At 33.8% G+C, this 20,567-nt stretch overlaps 1 protein-coding gene and 1 long non-coding RNA gene across 3 annotated transcripts in view; both read right to left on the bottom strand.

Moving 5' to 3' along the window:
• The window catches only part of LOC135836283 (nephrin-like), a 204,343-nt gene that overhangs the window by 80,874 nt on the left and 102,902 nt on the right, over positions 1–20,567 (bottom strand). The gene's annotated exons all lie outside the window — the stretch shown is intronic.
• On the bottom strand, positions 11,709–12,417 carry LOC135833783 (uncharacterized). Its single transcript, XR_010556548.1, has 2 exons — positions 12,192–12,417; positions 11,709–12,117 (listed from the first exon to the last, which is right to left on the bottom strand). It is a non-coding gene; the product is annotated as an uncharacterized LOC135833783 (long non-coding RNA).

The raw sequence follows: 20,567 nt of genomic DNA, 5'->3' as shown, positions 1-20,567 counted from the left end.
TTCTTTTATGGCTTAAAAATGCTTGAAGTAAAACCAGTTTTAAAAAATTTTAAAATTTCAATTATTTTTGGTGCTCTGAAGACACCCGATTTATTCACTTTGATCGAGGTACCCTTTTTCATGACTTTTTATTCCTTGGCACGAATGTTCTCTTAGAGGAATGGACCGATTTTTTTGAAACTTTCGTAGGTACGTAGAAAAAAAGGGTGAAATAGCCAAATTAAAAGGGAAACTGACATCAGTTTTATTGATTTGCAACCTTTAGAAAATAAATTTGAATTTAAAAAATTGAACAATGGGAAGTTTGCTTATTGCAGACCAATTTCATTCGGATTGAAGTGAATTTCTTCCGAATTTCACGAGGAAATAAATGAAAAAGATATTTATATGCCTGGGGTAAGGAGATCCAAATTTAAGAAATCGTCGTAACTAAAGAATTTACATTTTAAAAAATTACAACCTTATTTATTTTTTTCCATTTGTTTTGAAAATAATCAAATTTCAACTTTTTTCAAGAATTGAGGACTCAAAATGAGAAGTCTAAGATTTCTTCCACGTTCTATTTCACCGTATCAGTAATCATAACTGTTTTTCGACTTCTAATTTCAACTTATAAAAGTACCTACTACAGCCAATGTTACGTGGGCATATCTCTCGAAAAGAGACAGTTTTGCAAAATTTCTATCACAATGTGAACGCTCTGTTTGCCTGTATAGGTAGACGCTCAGAACCTGCATATCAGCTGGTTACCATCATATTGGAACAAACATCGAGCAAAGTTCATCTTTTGATGAATCGGAATTGAAAAACCGCTACAATGAACGCTTTGGTTAAATTTAAACTCTGAGGTAAAAAAAAATTAATAATTACAAAGAAGTTGATTGAAGAGAGAAATTTCAATTGCAAAAGACTCTTTTATATAGGTAGGTATCTATATCAAAGGCCTAAATTAAATTCCCGTCGTCGGAATGATTATCTCGGGTACCACAAAGATTTTCTTTTTATTTATTATATCATTCGACATTAATTATAATCTACCGAGCGTACCTGAAATTAATTAACGATACATATTTTTTGGTTGAAAACTAGGTATAAGTTACGAATAGACGATGTTTTTCCTGACTAGAACGCCAAAACAATTAACAAGCCTATAGAACAGGCTCGCCCAACAAACGAAAACTTATGTCAAAAGTAATTAATCGCGGTATTAACGATAGGGGTAGGTACGAACATGAAACGTCTTTAAGGAATACGCACACTCTTAGTAGAAAAGGGGGAATACATTTGAAAATTAATATCGAAACCGAACCGACCAGTGTATTAATCATGAAAATGAATGCGAAGCTGTTAAATGCAGGCGAATACAAGATGCACGATTGCATGACGATTTTCATGTTAAAACATCACCTATATAGCGTACTAGCCTACGATAAATTCGACGTTTAAGGCATTTCAGCGAGAAGAAAAAAATTCCATCGAATTTACTCTACTCGGCAGTTGGCAAAAGGAATTCTGGCATTTTTACGATGACAATGTACTGGACGTTAAATCCATTTTAGAAGTCCGTAGTTTGTAAAGCGAACTAGATTCTATCACGCAAAATAACTGCGGTACCACATGTATGAGAAAACAACTTGTAGTACTGGTCTGCTTTGCTCTGCTCTGCTCGTATATCCAAAGTATAAACTTTCTCCCCTGTTTGGAGAACTACTAAGTTTCACTTCTTCGGACATTGAAGATGTGAAAATTCAACACAATACGATTCAATTAGGAGCAGATTGTGAAAAGACGGAAGCGCTGAAAAGATATATAATACCGTACGGTAAACCTCATCATAGAGGTTTGTACCCTGATGATGACAAACCCAGAATTAACGAAACTGATAAAGAATTATTGTCCCTAACAAACCGCTTAGTCCGAGTCCAAATGTGTATACCTTTCCGCACTCTAATTTTGTCTATTTAAGTGCTCAGGCCAACGATTTTCATTAATTTTTTTCTTCACTACGTTGTAGGTTGGTAGGTACTCGTTTGTACGTACCTACGTTCTGTTTAGCAAGCTTGCCTCGCTAATGCATAGAATGAGAAAATGAATTAATCTTAGGAAATACGAGCATCTCGCCGACGAGTGGCGACCTACCAAAAGGATGTATTACCTACTCGTAGTTTTTAATGTGCGAAAGGTAAGAGCGTCTGAAATACTTATTACGAATTACTTCGACTTCTATACGCTCCTTCGTTCTACCAGCAGGTTAATTACTGCAGGTAGGTATTTTAGTGCAACGCTGTGGTGAAAGGAAATTGAAGAAGGAAGCGAGGGAAGGGGCTGTTTGGTCAAAAAATGCCGACTAAAGCATTTGAAACTCAACAGCATGCGCATAACAGCTGCGCAAGTAAACAAAAAAGCCACGTGACCCCTCAAAATACTCGTTGTGATGCATGATGATGTTGGAAACAATATAAACAGGTTAGTAAAGGCTAAAAAGACAAAAGAGAACCAAAACCATCACCAGAAATAATTTTCATTTTCAGTGGTATCAGTGGAAAAAAATCAGTTCATTCATTGGCTTTTGGCAAAGACTGAAGGCTATTGGCTATCAGCTGAAATACCATTGGCTACCCACTTGACAATAGATTTACCGCTTTCAGCCGAAACGCCGGTTATTTTTTTCATTTTTTTGTAAAACTGCCACTTAAAAGGCGCTCAAGAATGACAGTAAATTTGCCAGTGAAAAAACGCTGGTTAGAATCGGCTACTTTTATAAAAACAGCCGTTTTTGAGCTGCGTTTTAAGCAGCAGTTTTTTATTTGCTGATTCGCCGATTACAACTTGCATATGCGCAATGTGTGTGCACAACTTATTTTTAAAAAATTAAATGAAAGTAGGAAGTGCGGTACATCGTATACATACCGCTTGAAAACGGAACTTTTTAGGTTATTATGGTAGCTGTGCGATGAGAGCTCTAGATCACCATGCTGGAGAGTCTTGGGTTTGATCTCCACTCGGAGTAGAAATCTTTTGTAGTTTGGTAGATTTTTCGGTGTTTTGAATCCAGGTACTTAAACATCCGATTTAAACAGCCACTTTATGCCGGCGTTTTTTTACCGGCAAATTTACTGTCATTTTTGAGCCAGCTCTTTCAGTGGTGAATCTCTTGTCAAATGGGTACTGTTGACTATTGGCTTTTGGCTTTTAGCTATTGGCGGCTGGAAATCCCTGCTAAATTATCACTAAATAACTTATTCTAAATTCACCAAGAAGAATGCACATGAGATCAGTGTAAAGAAATTCATTTGTCATCACCCTAAAAAAATTCATTTGAATTCAACATGAAAAAATCAAATGATGTTGATATTGTGGATGTAATCATTGATATCGAATTTCACATCAACATTAACATCCACATGATGTCAGCATGAAAATGGTTAGGTACCTACCAGAGCTGAAAACAGTTACGCTACCCGCTTATCGGTACTTATCTGGTTAAAATACCGGCTAAACCCGCTAGTGGATGTATCAATTTGATTCGGGTGCAGATAGTAGCGTATAGTGAGCACAACCCAATCGTTTTTGCACTTACCCACTTGACAATAGATTTGCCGATAAAAAAAGCCAGTGAAAAAGCCGGCTCAAATATGACAGTAAATTTGCCATTAAAAAAACACCAGGAAAAAAATCGGCTGCTATTTAAATACCTAATGCATTAAATCGCTGAATAAAAACCTGAAATCTATTAAAAAAATTCCAGCCCAAGCGGGGATCGAACCCAGGACTCCCACTTGACGATCCAATGCTCTAACCACGCAGCTATCATTGCAACGTGGATATTTCTGTTTTCAAGCGGTATACATGTACCGCTGTTCGTACTTTTATTCAATTTTTTAAAAAGAAGTTGTGAATACCCATTGCACATGTGCACTATAATCGGTGAATAAAAAACAGCTGATTTGTGAGAACCGGCAGTTCGGCAAATAAAAAATTCTGCCATTCACTGGTCAAAAACGGCTGTTTAAATGGCTGTTTTTATAAAAAGTAGCTTTTTCTAACCTGTGTTTTTTCTACGGCAAATTTACTGTCATTTTTGCGCGCCTATTAAACGGCAAATTTACAAAAATCAACCGGCATTTCGGCTTAACCGGTAAATCTCTTGTCAAGTGGGTAGTCTGTGCACGCACCCCAAAATTTGATAATGTGTAAGTTGGAGGAGTTACACTTCAATACCTGTCGTTCGTATGTGTGATTGACGTCTGACAGTGGTTGGCGATGATGACATAATGCCGGTACACCCACTACACATACAACATGTTACCAGTTACAATGTGAACTGGTGTGACATTTTTTCAACTCGATACCAGCAACTGGCGAGTAGCGAGAGTTTACAGTATATGGGTACAGTAGTTACCTGCTGTTATCGAGTACCGTTTTCAGCTCTAGTACCTACCTTAAAGGCAAATCCATGCATGCCCATAAAAAAGTACAATTTTACGCATCACTGATAATAAGGTTCGGATATGATCGGAAGGGTTCGTTGAGTCCAGATTGGACATTGGTTAGCTTCTTGCATCTTCCGTGATGCACTTTTACTGCATCCAAATGCAAATTTTCTAATTCAGGGCATCCCAGAGTCGCATGCACAAAGACAATTTTTTTAATGGACGTACAAGGAATTGCCTTTAAAGTAATGAAATGTATTTGTTCAGTACTCTTAGATAAAGTATTGCGTAGTTTTCAATATAAAGAGTTTATGTTCAACTTCTAGATTGTACCTACAGAATTTCCATCTGAAGGTACATCTTGGAGCTCGCCTCTGTGGCTCTGCACCAATGCTGCTTACAGCATGAGTAATGGCCACCTTCGAGAAAATCATTTTTGGAAAAAATTTTCAATTTTGAAGCTAAAATTGTATAACTTTACGTAGCAGGAGATCGATGTAAATTTTGAGGCCAATGTCGATCCATTCACATTGTCACTTTTGGATCCCACACGTCGATGTTTAATTTCGACCCTTTTTCGAGCCAAATTATTGACATGAATACCTATCAACATTGGTCGACAGTTTACATTGACAATTGGCTCAACGCAGGATCAAAATTCGCATCGACATGTGGGATCAAGAAGTGACGGATGTGGATGAGTCGACATTTACATCGAAAGTAGCATGGTCATTGTTGTAGGGGACAGGCAAAAAATTATTTTAAAAGTCACCAAACAAATTTTTAAAAAACTTACTTAAAGTAATGGCAAAAAAATTCCAAACTAAATCATCCCTGAATAATTTATTTTAAATCACCACAAAAAATGCTCTTGAAATCATTATAAAAAAATTCACAGATTGTCATCACTTGAAAAAAAAATTCATTAAAATTCAACACTATAAGAAATCAATTTGAAATCACCATGAAAAGTTCCAAGCTGAATTTAAAACATGGAATTGGAGAGTTGATATCGATTCAACTACTAATTTCCGTCATTTTTATTAAGTAAACACTCATAATTAAAGAAAGAAAAAAAAACATTTCACGAAGCTTATATTCAACATTTCAACATCATATGTCACAATTTTCGACCAAACACATAAAAACTTGGAAAATTTCTGCAGCTAATAAAAAATATGTACCTACTTAGGAACGTATAAATTCGTTTAAATATTGTTTCATTTAAAAACAGACGAAAATGAAAAAAATTTCTGATGACAATTCCTAACGCTGAAGCATATCCGCGTTGAATAGACATATTATTCATCAAATGTGATTTGGATACCATTTTTAAAATTGAAATCACAGTAAAATGCGAGAAAAATTTCACCGGACATCTCAACGTCAACAATAAATCTCACGAGAATAATATTATGAACAATTCCACTCACAGACTACAAGAATTCCTCTAAAGAAAAAAAAGCTCGACATGACACGAGAGCGCTAACCTTTGGGAAGTTTGCATGGCATACGAGTAGATCACTCCAGACAATTTTACACAATGAAAGCTCTATGTACAAAACAAGGCGAAATTTTCCATTTACCTAACAACATTATAGGTATAGGTGTATTTTCATTTACATAAACTCATATCACGGAATATTGACAAAAGACAAAAGATCTCGGTCAATAACCTCTAAATAATCAACTTTCATCGTCGTATTTCAAAGACGCTCGTATAGCAATTGAGATTTTAGATACCAATTTGTCTATACAAAAAAAAAAAATCTGAAACACATCTTTAACAAAACTGTTTAGTAGCTTGAATGTTGAAACAAAACAGGACAACTCTAATGTAACAAAGAGAAAGACGACACAAAAAGTGGCAACTCGAGAGCATCATACCTCTGCGAAAGTATCGAAAACAATGCAAGTTACTCTACCTACCCAGTAACTTTTCATAAAAAGCTCAAACTATGAACTGAAAGCATGAAACAATTTTTACAGCAACAAAAAAAAAGTGAAATATCTTTCTAAACATGGTAATAAAAGTCTCATCTTTGATGCTTCTACACGCTTAATTTTTTGCACACAAGGAAGGGATATTCCGCCTTTACCAAGTTGGCGTAAAAGATTTCCATGCCTGTGCGTCATATTCATGAAGTATGTAGTGTAGGTAGGTAGGTATACCTACACGTATAAGCTTTTCCATACATAGCATCGTGCTTCATTTTTTCATTTATAAGAAATATTTTCAAGCACCTGTCTCTTATGGGCGGATTTATTCAAAATAACGCGGACGAAGGTTTTATATTTAATTTATTATTACATACATGTTGCGCGTGAAATTATTCTCACCTGAATGTGAATTAATTACTCAATTTTACCAAAAAAAAAAGAAAGACGATATGATAATAAAATTAAAAATTGACATCGTACACATCTTGCGATCCTTCCCATTACGTAAGTAGGTAGGTAGAGGTACCTATGTAGATATTAAGGACATGAAACAGACTCCATTTAATTATTTAAAGGGTTATCTTTTCATCGAAAGGAAACCCATTCGCCGGCAATCAATTACAAAATTGCGGGTTTCGTCCAGTTATCCCACAATAGGAAAGCATTATAGCGTTACAATGTCTATTGACCCTCATCAAAAAGTAAATAAATTACTCGAATGAATAGCTTTTTGATCTTTAATGCAACTTCGTTAATTTTTTAAATTGCAGCAATATTTTTACAGTATGGGGAAGTTGAAGATTTTATTCAACAACGGTCAGAGCACTTATGGTTTCACTGAATGGTCTTTGAAGAAATCTTTCTTATCTTAGCTCTCGAGTTTATTGTATGTACCTCAATTCTTTCTATAGCAGGTTTCTTTACAAGCACTTGACAATAAATTTTTTTCTATAATGCCCTTATAGTATTCTTTGTTGAAAACTAAACCGGCCAATATTTTTATTAACCGGATAAAATAGTTTGTGTGTGTAAGTCTTATATGTATAGAGAGAATATAAAGAGCCAGATTGATTTTTGGTGCTATTCAAGGTTGATAAAATTTATACGAGCCCATCTATACTCTTATACTTTTATATAGGGTTAGGTAATTGATAATACAACACAAGATCACCCTTCAGAGGGTAAGAGATTTAGACATAAGAGTACGGTCTACATATATCTTTGATAAACTATGTACAGAAAGAACTTCCATCATCATGTATATGTACAATGTACCTACATGTAGAATTAGTACATAAATTGTGCAATACTTTTACAAAACTCTTCTGCCTGTGCATTTAAATAAGTGATTTTGCTAACACTAACGAAGTTCTGTTTTCTGTTGAATAGAAAATAGCAGTTAAGACGCGGTTATATTATCCACACAATTATTAATGTAACTTGTAAACAAAACAACATAAAATGCGGTTCACACAAATTTTCTCTCTCTTTCTCTAGTGGCAGTTAAAGAGAACAACTTAACTTAAACTTTCTATTTATGATAATAATAGGTGTTTTAAAATTACTCGTATCCGGCGCATCCGCGCCAGTGTGTGTGTATGTGGTGTAACGTGTATGTACAACCCGCTTATAAATTTCCTATAAGAAAACAAAGGCGGCCTACGCAAACATTACTTTGATTTACGACGTCAAAATAATCTTTAAAATTGATCCGCTATGTTTTTGCATTCTATAAGGGGACTTAAAGTATCGAACAAATAAAAAACAATAGCTAAATTAAATTTTACAACGAGGCAAGTAAGGGTAAAAGCTCCCTTGAGAGGTTCAATACTTCCCCTCATAAGTTATTGCGTTATTCACTGATGAACATACCGAAGTGTAAAATAATGCGGATAACAATTTTTAACCTTTTACTTTTTCAAAAATTGTAACAATCATCCAGGGTGTCTACTAAATTCTCGAAAGCAAAATTCGTGCTTTTTTCGTAACAAATTTAGTATCGCGTCAATGTCATCAAATATACCCATAGTTTAACCCCCCTCCCTCCCCCCACAAAAAGAATCAAGTCTTAAAGGTGTCCCCCTGATTTTTATAATGTTCTAAATTGGAGATTTTTCAAATATTTTCTCCGTGAAGATTGAAGGTACATATAAGATTCAGTGGATAAGGCAGGAGTGGAAGAACCCCGATTTTTAGGCCTGAAAAATCAAAATTTTGGACAATTTCCCAAAAAATCTCCATAATAAGTACATATTATGTAAGTATGATTATTTCAAGAAAATAAAGGCAAAATTACTTTACTTACTCAAGCGAAGTTGGAGCGAAAATTTTTTAAAAAAAGTGTTAAAAACGGAAATAAAGCGCACCAGAGTAAGTTCAAAAATGAGATAGGATGGAACTGTCTTCTAGTGCTTGGAAGTCTTCGTGAACCAAATCTCTACCAAGTGAAAACGTAAGGTTATGCCACAACCACATTTTATTGTTTAACAAAAATTCCAGCAATCCGGTTCATTTTTACACGGGTATTTCTTAAAACAAAAATTATTTGAAATTGGTAGATAAACATTATCCAAATTGTATGTACCTATCTATAGCTCAAAAAACAATGCACCGAAACTAAAAAATACTGCAACTTAACAAAAACTTATTCAAATTAAACCGAATTGTCGAGCTGTCAACATTTTACAAATTAATCTGGATCTCAACAGGTGTTTAGATATCATCATTTATAAAGGACCTGGTATATCCTTATCAGGGTAACAGCTTGTACCTTCGGTGCCACAATCATATGTAACAACTCCATTCAATGACTGTCCTTTGCCAATGCGAAATTCTCCAGCACCATCGGCATAACAATCGACCAGTTTTTCTTGGTAGAAATCGAGTGATGTAATTCCATACCAAAGTTTCACCTCTACTGGCAAGATCGTTGCTGCATAATTTCCTGCTGGAAACTCTATTCTCTTAGCCACATTTTTGCATATTCTGTTAAGTTCATCGATTTCCCGATTGAAAAGAGGTATTCTAAAAAATATGTATGTATTTCCGCATAAACGTGAAAATTTTCGTTCAAGTTTTGTTGTGGTTCACAAAAATATTTTTTCCTTACCCTTTAAATGCTGGATAATCTTGCATTGTCCAGGCGTAGAGAACCGGACACATTATTAATTCGAATAGAAAAACGTAGGAACATAAAAGTGTGATTTTCGCGGACATTTTATTTATTTTATTTATGATCGGCACAAAATGATACGATGAGTTCTGAGTTCAGAAACTAACGAGTTATAGTGGAACCTATCTATGTACTAGGCACACAAGCAATACGTTTTTTAATGATGGGTACCTACCTCCTCTTTGTTTTACATTATGGTTTTTTAAAAAATACATACACATGCGAATAAATTTATGTTTTGACATTGTTCAACGTAGACCATACAATTTTCTATATAATTGATCATTGAAAATTTCCCTCCAAAGGTGATCTGCATTTTTTCGTATGTAGGTACTTAGTTATCCTATTAGTCACAATTTCCGTTACGAATGTGCAATAGATACATACGTACCTACATTTTGCGCAAGTGGTCCAATTTACACGAGTGTTTTTTCTGTGTACCTTGAAAAATGTATCTAGTTTACGTAGAATGAGCCAATATTCAATTCATACATTGATTAATGTGTTTTCCACAATTTTTCAACGAATCACTAATTACACAGAACACGTAAATTATTGCGTTAAATTATTTGACGCCAGTAAAAAAGTGTAGGTATCAGAATTATCAATGACAATGGAACAACTACCTATGGGTGACGACGGGATTTATGTAGTACGAAGTGCGCCAGTTCGCCAATAAATTTTCCTGACAATGAAATTTAATTGGGGATTTAAATGCAAAAAAATGTCATTATCCTTTCATTTTTTAATTCTGAATCAAGCAAAATGTTTATACGCAGTGGAACATTTTTGAATGAGATTGATTCAATTTGATTAGATTTGTTCAGATTTGATTATATCCAATCGGTTTCTTCCGGGCAATGTTTTTAAAAAACCATGTGAATTGAAATAAAAAGATTAATCTCACTTCTTTCTGGTCAAGTTACAATGGCATGAATTCTGAAAATCACAATTTTGCTGAATGACCTGGAAAGCTGAAATTTAGTACCTACGTAAGTATGTAGATGTACCTAACCTAAATTCGCCGCTCCCCTAATTGACCATTCTGAGCAGCTTAGAGACTCCCATTGGAAATTGGAGTTTATCAAAAAACGCCTTAAAATCTATCCAGTTAAACTTCAGCTAGTATAAATGCGATTGGAGTTTGGCAAATGACCTATTTGACTGATTACGAGGTCTGTCCGAAAAAAATCCGATCGCTGTTCAAATCTCCCGCCACAGGAACAGGAACGCGATCTACCCAACTGAATGGGAACTTTTTGAAAAACTGGAATTTTCAAAATATGACCGGAGGTTTTAGAACAGCAACTTTTAAACTGGATGCCCCACATCGACTCAGCATGTTGAAATTGGGAATGAGTAAACCAACTTTCAGCTTTTCAACTTCACTGGGGAAAATTTCGTGGAAATTAATTCAACTTTCAAAAATCTGCTGGAGGCTCCAGAACTGCTCAAAACTGTTCGATTTACAATTCAAAGTGATGTGGGACAAAAATAAGGTGCATACTTTTACTTAAGTAGGTACGTAACAATTGCAGTGATTTTATTATTTTTCACATTATTGGCTCTTTGACTCATGAAAATTCATCAAAAATCCAATAGGAAATTGAATTTTTGAGATGAAAAAATCAGTAAAAGAACAAATTTTAAAAATTTGCAATATTTTGCAAATATTTCTATATTTTTTTTTTTCTGGTAAGACCCTTGATTAATTCTATTCAATTTTTCATACATTTTATTTTGAACTGCGGATTTTGATATTTTAGGCTTAAATCGAGGAAAACTGAATAAGAATTAGAAACAACGATGGTTTTAATAATGACTTCAATTTTTTTTATAGAAATTTTAGTGCTTTTTAAAGGAATTTCTATACTACTTACTCGTATTTCTGTGCTTTCGTTCCTTTTTCGAGCCGGCAGATGACGGCAGACACCGAGTAGCAGGGAAGTTTTTATGAAATTTTAATTCAATTTTTACTAATCGTAAATGAAACGCAAGGTTATGCCAACCACATTCATTTTTTAACAAAAATTCCAACGATCCGGTTCCTTTTTAGATTTCTTAAACCAAAAATTGTTTGCAATTGATAATTCAATTTCGAAATTTCAACAAACATTATCCAAATTGTATAACACAAAAAACAATGCACCGAAACTAAAAAATACTGCAACTAAACAAGAATTTATTCAAATTAAATCAAATCGTCGAGCTATGATTATTTTACAAATGAATGTGGATCTGAACAGGTGATCAGAAATCGTTTATAAAGGACCTGGTATATTCTTATCAGGGGTGCAATATGTACTGTCGACGAAGTTACAATTATATTTAACAACTCCATCCAAGGTTTGCCCTTTGCCAATATGAAATTCTCCACCACTCTGGCCATTCTGGCCATAACAATAGACGAGTCTTTCTTTGTAGAAATCGTTTGCTCCAGTTCCATACAAAAGTATCTTCTCTACTGACGAAATCTTTGCTACATAATTTGCTGCTGGATAACTTATTTTCTTAGCCACGTTAGTGCATATTCTGTTAAGATCTTCAATTTTCCGATTGAAAAGAGGTGCTCTGAAAAAATATTTCCGCATAATGAAACGTGAAAATTTTAGTTTAAATTTTGACGAGGTTCATTCATTCTTTACCCTTTAAATGCTGGGTAATCTTGCATTGTCCAGGCGTGGAGAACCGGGCACATTATTAATTCGAATAGAAAAATGTACGAACATAAAAGTGTGATTTTCGCGGACATTTTTTTTATGATCGGCACAAAATGATACTATGGGTTCAGAAACTGACGAGTTAATGGTACCTACCTATCTATTAGGCACACGAGCAATACGTTTTTTAATGATAAAAATACTAACTTACCTATCTACACATGCGAATAAATTTATGTTTTGACATTGTTCAACGTAGCCCATAAAATTTTCTATAAAATTGATCATCGAAAATTTCCCTCCGAAGGTGATTTGCATTTTTTTTTCGTACTTAATCGTAGTTATCCTATCAATCGCAATTTCCATTACGAATGTTCGACACAGAGATATGTAAATTTTGCGCATGTGGTCCAATTTACACAAGTGTTTTTTTCTGTGTACCTTGAAAAATTTAGGTATCTATGGTTTACGTAGAATACGCCAAAATTCAATTCATAAGTATGTACATTGATTAATTCGTTTTCCACAATTTTTTAACGAATCACTAACTACACTGAACACAGCAAAATGTTTACGCAGTGGAACATTTCTGACTTGTTACAGAATTTTAAAAAACTTTGAAAATACTTCCTCTGAAATGAGCATATTTGGAAAATCCATAAAAATCGTACAGTACTTAATGATACGAAAACTCTTTGAAAATAATAACCAAGTATGGCAAATGCATTGAAAGTTCATTAAAAATTCAAAAAGGGACAAAATTCGGTATGTATGTACTTGATTAAGTACTTACTGTTAATGAGGGAGTATCCCAACTGACAGAAAAATTTGGAGCAGGACAAACGTAAATCAAAAGAACTCATGCAGAAATATATCACTATACAGAAAATTTCAGGTGCTACAGAGCATTTTCGGTGAATTTTCAAGAATTATGAGCAGTTTAGAGACTACAATTGGAAATTCCAGTTTATCAAAAAACGCCTTAAAATCTGCCCAATTCAACATCAGCCAGTATAAATACGATTAAGGCTTGGCAAGTGACCTACTTGACTGATTACCTGCATGTCATTTTTCTAAAGTTGCTCTTTATCAGTTCAAAATCGTGTATTTTCTTTACTTATCACATTCTCAATCATGAGAACGTTATGGAGAGGTTCCAAAACAGCAGAAATCAACTTTGGAAAAATGGTGTATAATTGGTCAAGTGATCCAACCATAAAGAACCAATCGTTTGGACGGTTTTTTAGGGCACTTATCGAAAATCATGAAATTACCAAACTATTGCTGGAGGCTTCAAAACAACTTTTAAACTAGATGCCTCAGATCGACTTAGCATGTTGAAATTGAAAATGAGTAATCCAACTTTCAGCTTTTCAACTTCACTGGGAAAAATTTTGTGGAAATTTCATTTTTCAAAAATCTGCTGGGACTCAAGAATCTGCTCAAAACTGTTCGAAATCCTTTACAATCCAATGTAGTACAAAAATAAGGTACCACTGCAGACGTATCAATCTTTAGATTTTGACGTCAATTTAGTGAATTTTTCATTTTTTCATTAATGGCTCTTTGACTAATGAAAATTTACCAAAAATCCAATAGGAAATTGAGTTTTTGGGATTAAAAAAATAAGTGAAAGCACAAATTTTTTAAATTTGCAGTATTTTGCTAATGTTTCTATAAAATGGAGCCCCTCAGAAAAAATTAAAGTAGACAATTGAAAATTTGATTCATTACCTACAATATTTTTTTCTTTGGTAAGAACGTTTGTTTAATCTCCAGAGTACTTAGGGTAAATGTGCCTAAGTTTGCGCACCTAATTTTCAAACATTCACTACTTTTTATGAAAAGGAGCTAGAATATTGAAATTTGTACAGAAGGTTCTTCAAACATTTGGCTATGATTTGCGCCAGAAATAAAATTTGTAATTGATTTAGTTTTTGATATTTTGACCAAAAACTAAAAAAAGTCAAATGCGCAAACTTAGGCATATGCCTTCCTAAGATTGCGCATTCACCTTCCCAAGATTGTGCACCAGTGAAAAACATAGAAATTCGTCAATATTGTTTAATTAATGATGAAAGCAAACAAAATGTCTCACATGAACGTGCATTTGAAACTTCTGAGTGAACCACACTGGAAATGCGCTCATATCTGGTATTTCCAGCATTACACCCATTTCTCCCAAGCTTTTTGACAAGGAGTAAACTCGATATACGTAATACGTATATAAGGTGTCATTTCATTCAAATAAATTGAATTCTTAATGAAAATTTCGAAAAGTATCATTATTAGTCTAGAAAAGTGGCAAAAAATAAAAATCGCAATCTTAGGCACAGGGGTGTTTTTTTAAAAAATTGAAAAATTGAAACCTAATTAAAGCAGAAAACACTTGAAATACGTGCTTGTTATAATCCCCAGACAATGACGAATCTAAAAATAGCTTATTTAAATTGCTACTGCCATTTCCATAAAAATTGTCGCGTGCCGATTTTATTGGAAAAGTTATAAAAAAATTTGAAAAAAAAGTTTTTTGCTTGTCAGTTGGAAACACTTGGTGCAACCATCACCAAAAATCATCAAGTATGGTCATTTTGATTCTTCTTTCAAGTAAAGGTGGTATCAAATGTTGTAGCTCTCACAGGTTCTGAGAAATCGCTACTGCGCAATCTTAGGAAGCGCGCAAACTTAGGCACATTTACCCTACAATGTTTTCAAACGTTTTATTTTGAACTGCAGATTTTGATGTTTTTTGCAAATTCCTCGGAAATAAAACCTCCTTGGAAATAAAATTATTGACCTACAAACTTTTGGAGAGTTGATTTTCTACAACTTGGTCCATTTTATTGTTCTTAATATTAAACCCTTTGCTCAGCTCCCTGAGTGCCTTCGTGTTTTGAGCGTTCATTTCCCAAATGATCCCATAAGTATGTAATTAAAACTCGTGTTCTTTTTTTCGTTTTTTTGCGAAATTAATTTTGAAATTCAAATGTTGGTAGCGAAAGTGGTAATCGCGAATTTCCCCATGATTTTCTCATATTATTTGTCATAATAGCAAAAGAATATTCAATTTTTTAAAAGGCATCGTAACAAACTGATTTTGATTCCATTCTCGGCGAACTTCGAAGTTTTGAAGTTACAAAATACGAATACAAATCTACGTTTGTTACTCAATATCATGATCTTTCTTCAACGCAAAAGCAAATAGGTTTCAAGATATGCCAATTTTTTTAGAAATTTTAGTGCTTTTTGAAGGAATTTCTATAGGTACTACTCGTATTTTTGTGCTTTCGTGCCTTTTTCGGGCCGGCAGACACTGAGTAGCAGGGAAGTTTTTATGAAATTTTAATTCGTATTTTTCTGCAGATTTCTCGATTGGGGTGCCCTTGAAGGAAAGAAAATTCATGAAAAGGGAGCCATTCAAAGCGCATTAATAAGAGTAAGGTACAAGTAGGAAAATGAGATAGGATGGAGCTTTCGACTAGTGCTCGAAAGTATGCGTGAACCAAATTTCTACTAGGTAATCGTAAGTAAAAAGTGAGGTTATGCCATAACCACATTTATTTATTTTTTTAAATTGCAGCGATCCGGTTCCTTTTTAGATTTTTTAAACCGAAAATTTTTTGCAATTGGTAATTCAATTTCGAAATTTCAACAAACATTATACAAATTGTATAACTCAAAAAACAATGCACCGAAACTAAAAAATACTTCAACTTAACAAGAATTTATTCAAATTAAATCAAATCGTCGAGCTATGATTATTTTACAAATGAATGTGGATCTCAACAGGTGATCAGATATCGTTTATAAACGGCCAGGTATATTCTGATCAGGGGTACAATCTCTTCCGACTTCACAAAAATATTTAAAAACTCCGTACAATGATTGCCCTTTGCCAATATGAAATCCTCCAGCGGCCTGGGCATTCTTGCCATAACAATAGACGAGTTTTTCCTTGTAGAAATCGACATCTGAAACTCCATACCAAAGAGTCATCTCTGGCAAAATCGTTGCTACATAATTTGCTGCTGGATAACTTATTTTCTTAGCCGCGTTAGTGCATATTCTGTTAAGATCTTCGATTCTTCGATTGAAAAGAGGTGCTCTGAAAATATTTCCGCATAACGAAATGTGAAAATTGTCGTTTAAGTTTTGTCGTGGTTCATAAAAATCGTCATTCTTTACCCTTTAAATGCTGGATAATCTTGCATTGTCCAGGCGTGGAGAACCGGACACATTATTAATTCGAATAGAAAAACGTATCAACATAAAAGTGTGATTTTCGCGGACATTTTATTTAAGTGATCGGCATAAAATGATACGTACTATGGATTCAGAAACTGACGAATTAGTGATACCTAGACCTACCTACTAGGTACACAATAAAAAATACATACACATGCGAATAAATTTATGTTTTGACATTGTTCAACGTAGCTCATAAAATTTTCTATAAAATTGATCATTGAAAATTTCCCTCCGAAGGTGATTTGCATTTTTTTCGTACTTACTCGTATGTAGTTATCCTATTTTTAAAAAAATACGTACAATGCGAATAAATTTATGTTTTGACATGTTTCAACGAAGCCCATAAAATTGATCATTGAAAATTTCCCTCCGAAGGTGATATGCATTTTATTTTTCGTACCTACTCGTAGTTATCCCATCAATCGCAATTTCCATTACGAATGTTCAACACAGATAAATGTAAATTTCGCGCATGTGGTCCAATTTACACAAGTGTTTGTTTCTGTGCACCTTGAAAAATTTATCTATAGTTTACGTAGAATACGCCAAAATTCAATTCATACATTGATTAGTTCGTTTTCCACAATTTATTAACGAATCACTAACTGTAACTATACACAGAACACACTTCAATTATTACGTTGAATCATTCGACGTCAGTAAAAAAGTAGGTACTCACATATTTCGGAATTATCAAGGACAGTGGAGTAACTACCTAGTATGGATGATAACGGGTTAGATTACGAAGTGCACCGATTAGTCAATAAAATACGAGTGTATCCTGAAAATGATATTGAATTGGGAATTTTGAATGCCAAAAAATGCCACAATCCTTCAATTTCTGAATTCTGAATCAAGCGAAATGTTTACGCAGTGGAACATTTCTGACCTGTTACAGAATTTTAAAAGACTTTGAAAATACTTCCTCTGAAATGAGTATATTTGGAAAATTCATAAAAATCGTACAATAATGATACTTACGAAAACTCTATGAAAATAATAGGTAGGTATGGCAAATGCGTTGGAAGTTCATTAAAAGTTCAAAAAGGGACGAAATTACCTATGTGATGTACTACGTACATAAGTACGTATTAATGAGAGAGTATCCCAACTGACAGAAAAATTTGGAGCCGAACAAACGTAAATCAAAAGAACATGCAGAAATATATCGCTAAAGAAAATTTCAGGCGCTACAGAGCATTTTAGGTGAATTTCCAAGAATTTTAAACAGTTTAGAGACTCCAATTGGAAATTCCAGTTTATCCAAAAACGCCTTAAAATCTGTCCAATTCAACTTCAGCCAGTATAAATGCGATTAAGACTTGGCAAGTGACCTACTTGACTGATTAGCTGCATATGTATCATTTCTCTAAAATTGGTTTTCGCAAACTCAAAATCGTGTATTTTCTTTATTTATCACATTCTCAATCATGAAATTTCTGAAGAATATTATGGTGAGGTTCCAAAACAGCGAAAACCAACTTTGGAAAAACGGTATACAATTGGTCAAGTAAGTCACCATAAAGAACCAATCTGGACGGTTTTTTAGGGCACTTATTGAAAATCATGGAATTTCCAAAATACCTATTGCTGGAGGCTTCAAAACAACTTTTAAACTAGGTATCTCAGATCGACTCAGTATGTTGAAATTGGAAATGAGTAAGTAATCCAACTGTCAGATTTTTCAACTTCACTGGGAAAAATTTTGTGGAAATTTCATTTTTCAAAAATCTGCTGGGACTCCAGAATCTGCTCAAAACTGTTCGAAATCGTTTACAATCCAATGTAGTACAAAAATAAGATACCACTGCAGGCGTATCAATCTTTAGCATTTCGACGTCAATTTAGTGAATTTTTTATTTTTTCATTACTTGATGGCTCTTTGAAGCTTGAAACTTTACCAAAAATCCAATTATGAGATTGAGTTTTTGAGATAAAAGAATAAGTGAAAAGACAAATTTTAAAAATTTGTAATATTTTGCAAATATTTCTAAAATGGAGCCTCTTCGAAAAAATTAAAGTACACGATTGAAATTTTTTTCGACACACAGACTGTTGGAAAGTTGATTTTCTGCAACTTGATCCTTTTTATTGTTGTTATTAAACCCTTCGCTCAGCTCCAAACAACTCCACAATTAAAACTCGCGTTTTTTTGTTTTTTTTTTTGCAAAATAAATTTTAATTTGAGAAAAAACATGTTTGTAATGCTTTTGTGGACTTTTATGGGCGGCCCCTCTTCCTCTTTTGACCTCAGGGACGAAACGAAGGGGGGCTAGAGAGCAGTCTGACCCATCAAGGTTCCGTGAACGTTGGGAAAATACAAAAATTCTCACAATATTTTAGCTTCAGAGTTTTTAAAAATTCAAATTTTTTACAATCGTGTAGATATGAGTTGATTTTTTGTCAAAATTTGTACAAAATACGATTTTAATCGGTACACTATAACCATAATCAAACTGATAATGTTCTGTGGTGTATGAAATTATTTTGGCGTGAATACTGCTCATCTCGTGATTAAATCGCAGTCGTTCATAAATACTTTATTGTCGGGCTTCATCTGGCGTGGAACTTTATCATTGTTTGTCGTTCATTCATGTTTTATGAACGAAAAAATGCTTGTCGTGATGACGCACTTTTTTGTCGTACGAAAAATACTCCCCCAAAATTAAATTCAACAATTATGGCTTTCAAGTACATATTTCAAAAGCTCAAAAAAATGTTGCAAATTTTTGTCACTTCACGATTTTTCGAAATTAACGATATTTACAACAAAAAAAAAGTTGGTACCACTGCAAAAAATATTCTGCCAGTTTCAAAAACGATAGATATTCTTAACGTGTAATATTCGAGATGAAAATTTTTTCCCAAAAATAAGTAATTGGCAAAGTTTTAACCACTCAAGTCTTGGATTTTGATGGAAATAGCCAAGGTCGACGTACGATCTCAAAAGTAGGTAAGTACATATGTGAGGGCGCATACGGAAAGGGTCCTTATGACCAAAAAAAAAAAAAAAAAAAAAGTTCTCTGAAATTGTTGTAGGAACCCTTTACAGAGTTCCTACAACAATTTCAGAGAACTTTTTTTTTTTTTTTTTTTTGGTCGAATTGTCCCTTTCCGTATGCGCCCTCACATATACATACATACCTATCTTTTGGAACTGGACCATTTTTTCCAAAACAGGTTAGGGAGAGGCTAGAGCGAAAAACCACTATTTTTACAAAAATTCCTTCTCTATAGGGACACCTCTGAGACTAAAATTTTTCTGAGTGACAACTTTCGATCCGAAATGAAAGTTTCCATCAAATTTGTTCAAAATTCTTTGATTTTTTTGCAATCCACCCCAATAATTTATGTACTTGTGATGCCAATAAGTATCTCCTTATTTTTTTTTCAACGTAGCAAACATCTAGACTATCACAAAAATCAAAATCATCGCGAGACGTATCTACTTAAAATTATTGAAAAATTAATATTTATCAATACCGCCATCTTTGTCTTTTAAAAGCTGGTCAGATAATAAATGTGCACACGAGCTCAAAAAATCGCCTATATTTCAAATTGATTTTCTTCTACCAAGACACCCTATAAACTATATACTCTTGCATATTTCATGTTTCCTTGAAAAAACGAAAATCGAACACGTGTGAACTGAAGATATTATCAAAACTTGATTTCGAAAACATCGAATACCAAAAAGAAGTGAGTAGGTAATACTAAAATGAACAAACGTTACGCGTAAAAATTTAATATGTAGAAAAATTCTTTGTATAGGTTCAAAAGCCGAAGATACATCTTGCGAAACAGTATGATAATTTTGGCACATCGCCTACACTTTAGGGTAGCATAATGAGAATTTATTATAACGAGAAAAGTATCGCTGTAATCGAATTCTAGTTTAGTATTACCTAGTATAGTAGAAAAGAAGAATTGAAATCTGTACGTATAACTAAAACTTGCTGAGAAAAATGTTAAATTCAAACGTCGCGTCGTCGCACGCCATTGTACTGGTCGCGTATAATTTATTCCTTTAATCTGTTCTCAAGTTGTATTTTAAGAGCAACTTGGTCGCATTTGATAAATATCAGTTTTTGTTTTCACGCTTTGAAAAATGAA

Source organism: Planococcus citri, chromosome 2 (assembly GCF_950023065.1).
Source record: "Planococcus citri chromosome 2, ihPlaCitr1.1, whole genome shotgun sequence".
Lineage (NCBI taxonomy): Eukaryota > Metazoa > Arthropoda > Insecta > Hemiptera > Pseudococcidae > Planococcus > Planococcus citri.
The sequence above is the reverse complement of the archived record's forward strand: the minus strand, read 5'-3'. Positions and strand labels throughout refer to the sequence as shown.